Genomic DNA, 4,905 nt, shown 5'->3' on the forward strand with positions numbered 1-4,905 from the left:
GCCCGTACCACACACACACACACACACACACACACACACACACACACACAAAAGCAACAGCTAGAAGGTGAAAGAACTGGGTGAGGATATCAGCTTTTGCCTGCTGGAGAGAGGATTTGGAGTTGAAGTCTAGCCAAGCTAGCTTCCTGCAAGAACAAAAACCATTCTTCAAAGGAACATAACAGAATCTAGAATCCTGGGACATATCATTCTTAATGTCCAGTATCTAACAAAAATAGTGGGCAAGTGAAGAAACAGGAAATGTTATAAGTCAGTCAACAAAATCCCTAAGATGACTCAGATGTTAATTTAATTCAGCTGTTATTAAGTTTCAAAGACATAAAGGAAATGTATGCAAACGAAATACCACTACATAGCTACTAAAATAGCTAAAATTAAAAAGACAGACAATATGTTAAGTGTTGGTGAGGATGTAGAGCAACTGGCACTCATATACATTGTTGGTTGGAGTGTAAAATGGTATAAGCATTTTCAGAAAAGTGTTGGTAGTTTCTTGTAAAATTATACTTACCACATGACCCATCCACTCCACTCCTATATTTATCCAAGAGAGCTTTTATTTGAGAAACAAATGTTTACAAAATAGCCTGTACATGAATGTTCACAGAATCTTAATTCATAAGAGCCCCAAACTGAAAACAATACAAATGTACATCAATAAGTGAATGGATTAACAAATTGTGGTATATTCATACAGTGGAATACTACTCAGCAATTACAAGTAACAAACTTTTTTTTAAAGTTTTTTTTTTTAATCTTTATTTATTTGGCGGCGTCGGGTCTTAGTTGCGGCAGGCGGGCTTCCTAATTGCGCCTCACAGGCTCCTTAGTTGCAGCTCGCCAGCTCCTTAGTTGTGGCATGCAAACTCTTAGTTGCGGCATGCATGTGGGATCTAGTTCCCGTACCACAGATTGAACCTGGGCCCCCTGCATTGAGAGTGTGGGGTCTTAACCACTGTGCCACCAGGGAAGTCCCAGTAACAAACTTCTGATCCATAAAATATGTATGAACCTCAAAAACATGATGCTGAACAATAAAAGCCACACATAAAAAAGTACATGTTGTATTATCCTACTTACATGAAATTCTAAAACAAAATACTAATCTTCATTGATACAAAGCAGATCTATGGTTGCTTGGGGCCAGGGCAGTAGAGAGACTGACTGCAAAGGGTCATGAGAAAAATTTTTGAGGTGATGAAAATGTTCTATGTATTGATTGTAATGATGATTACATGAATGTATACATTTTCAAAACTCATCAAACTGTAACTTAAAATGGCTTCATTTTCTTATATGCAAATTCTATCTCAATAAAGTTTATTTTAATTAAAAAAAACAAAATAAAGACAATTTCAGATCAATAAAAACAGAAAATCATCACCACCAGATCTGTACTACAAGAAATGCTAAGGAAAGTTCTTCAGACTAAAGGAAAATGACACCAAATCCACAGGAAGGGAGATCACCAAAAATAATAAATATGTCGGTATTGTAGGTGGAATAATGACCCATTAAAGACATCCCTGACCTAAACTCCAGAATCTATGAATATGATAGGTTACAAAGGAGAATTAAGATTGAAGATGGAATTAAGGTTGCTGATCAGCTGACCTTCAGATGGAGAGATTATCCTGGATTGTGTGACCCAATGTAGTCACAGATGTCCTTATAAGTGGAGAAAGGAGGCAGAAGAGAGCAGATGGCCTCTAGAAGCTGGAAAATGCAAGGAAACAGATTCTGCCCTAGAGCCTCCAGAAGAGAATGCAACCCTTCTGGCACCTTGATGTTAGCCTAATGAGACCCATTTCAGACCTCTGACCTCCAAAACTGTAAATTAATAAGCTTGTGTTGTTTTACACCACTAAGTTTGGTAACAAATTTGTGTTGTTTTATACCATTAAATTTGGTAATTTGTTACAGTGGCCATAGGAAACTAATACTGTTGGTTATTATAAAAGTCTGGCTTGGGGCTTCCCTGGTGGCGCAGTGGTTGAGAGTCCGCCTGACGATGCAGGGGACACGGGTTCGTGCTCCGGTCCGGGAGGATCCCACATGCCGCGGAGTGGCTGGGCCCGTGAGCCATGGCCACTGGACCTGCGCGTCCAGAGCCTGTGCTCCGTGACAGGAGAGGCCACAACAGTGAGAGGCCTGCATATCACACACACACACAAAAAAAGTCTGGCTTAAGAATTTTTTTTTCTTCTCTTAATTTCTTTAACATGCATATGACATGTTAAAACAAACATTATAGGGCTTCCCTGGTGGCGCAGTGGTTAAGAATCCGCCTGCCAATGCAGGGGACACGGCCTCAAGCCCTGGTCCAGGAATATCCCACATGCCTCAGAGCAACTAAGCCCATGTGCCACAACTACTGAGCCTGCGCTCTAAGAGCCCGCGAGCCACAACTACTGAAGCCCGCGCACCTAGAGCCCGTGCTCCGCAACGAGAGAAGCCACCACAATGAGAAGCCCACACACCGCAACAAAGAGTAACACCCCACTCACCACAACTAGAGAAAGCCCACACACAGCAACAAAGACCCAACGCAGCCAAAAATAAATAAAAATATAATAAATTAATTAAAAACAAACATTATAAACTATATTCTGGGGTTTATGACATATATAGGTATAGTACAGCTGACAACAGTAGCTCAAAGGATTGGGCCAGAGGGGAAAAATGGAACTATACTGTTGCAAGATTCCTGTATTTTATGTGAAGCAGTACAATACTTGTTCTATCATCAGTGAGGAAGGGTGTTAAAATCTCCAACTATGATTGTGGGCTTGGTTTTTTTTAGTTCTGCCAATTTTTTCTTCATGTAATTTGAAAGCTCATTTTATTAGGTACATACGCATTTTAAATTTTTTCTTTTTTTGCCACACCAGGTGGCTTGCAAGATCTTAGTTCCCTGACCAGGGATCAAACCCAGGCCCTGGGCAGTGGAAGTGTAGAGTCCAAACCACTGGACCACCAGTGAATTCCCATACACATTTAAAAATTTTAAGTCATCATGTATTGATCATTTTATGATTATAAAATGTCCCTCTTTTTCTCTGGTAATACTCCTTGTCTTGAAGTTTATTTTGCCTGATATTAATTTCCAACATTCCTTGGATCAGTCATTGCATGCTATATTTTTCCCAAACTTTTACTTTCAACTTATTTTTATCTTTGTATTTAAGTACATCTGTTGTGGAGAGCAACAGTTGGATCTTGTTTTTTTATTCAGATTTGACAGCCTCTGTTTTTTAATTGCAGTATTTAGTGCACTAAATTAATGTAATTAATTATGTATGTAATTAATAATGTAGTTAATGTAATTTTGATAAGTTTGGACTTAAGACTGCCATTTGCTATTTATTTTCTATTTGTTTCATCTATTGATAGACCAAGTGGATAAAAGTTCACCAAGGAGATAGAAGACTTGACCAATACTATCAACCACCTTAACCCAACTGATATTTATAAAACATTATACCTAACAACGGCAGAATGCATGTTATTTTCAAGGGGACATGGAACATTCATCTAGATAAGCCATCTTCTGGGCTATAAAGCAAATCTCAATAATTTTAAAAAATTGAATTCATACAGAGTATATTACCTGGAATTAGAGATCAATAAAAATAAGCTCTCTATAAAGCCCCAAATATTTGGTAGTTAAGCAATATACTCCTAATTAATTTATGGGCCAAAGAAGAAATAGCAAAGGAAATCATAAAACATATTTAACTGAATAATAAAATACAACATAAAAAAATGTATGAGATGTAGGTAAAGCAGTGCTTAGAGAGAAATGTACAGCTTATATTATTAAAAAATAGAGGCTTAAAATCAATGATCTAAGTTTCCACCCAAGAAGCTAGAGAAAGATGAGCAAATTAAAGTAGAAGGAATAAAATAATAAATATTAGAGTAAAATTTGATAAAATAGAAAACAAATAATAGAGAAAATTAATAAGGCCAAAATTTGGTTCTTTAAAAAGATTAACAGGGCTTCCCTGGTGGCACAGTGGTTGAGAGTCTGTCTGCCGATGCAGGGGACACAGGTTCGTGCCCCGGTCCGGGAAGATACCACATGCCGTGGAGCGGCTGGGCCCGTGAGCCATGGCCACTGAGCCTGCGCGTCTGGAGCCTGTGCTCCGCAGCGGGAGAGGCCACAACAGTGAGAGGCCCGCGTACCACAAAAACAAACAAACAAACAAACAAAACTGCAACCTACTATTTGAAAATAAACTAAAAGACACTAAGAAAATGATATATGAATGAACAACATAAATCCCAATTAGAAAAACTCAGCACTTGAAGAACCTAGGAGCAGGACAGGGGTAAAGACGCAGACGTAGAGAATGGACTTGAGGATACGGGGAGGGAGAAGGGTAAGCTGGGATGAAGTGAGAGACTGGCACGGACATATATACACTACCAAATGTAAAACCGATAGCTAGTGGGAAGCAGCTGCATAGCACAGGGAGATCAGCTTGGTGCTTTGTGACCACCTAGAGGGGTGAGATAAGGAGGATGGGAGGGAGACCCAAGAGGGAGGCGATATGGGGATATATGTATATGTATAGCTGGTTCACTTTGTTATAAAGCAGAAACTAACACACCATTGTAAAGCAATTATACTCCAATAAAGATGTTAAAACAAGGGCTTTCCTGGTGGTGCAGTGGTTGGGAGTCTGCCTGCCAATACAGGGGACACCGGTTTGAGCCCTGGTCTGGGAAGATCCCACATGCCGCGGAGCAACTAAGCCCATGCGCCACAACTACTGAGCCTGTGCTCTAGAGCCTGCGAGCCACAACTCCTGAGCCCACGTGCCACAACTGCTGAAGCCCGTGTGCCTAGAGCCCGTGCTCCACATCAGGAGAAGCCAC

The sequence above is a fragment of the Lipotes vexillifer genome, unplaced genomic scaffold (assembly GCF_000442215.2).
Source record: "Lipotes vexillifer unplaced genomic scaffold, Lipotes_vexillifer_v1.1 scaffold13, whole genome shotgun sequence".
In the NCBI taxonomy this organism is placed as follows: Eukaryota; Metazoa; Chordata; class Mammalia; order Artiodactyla; family Lipotidae; genus Lipotes; species Lipotes vexillifer.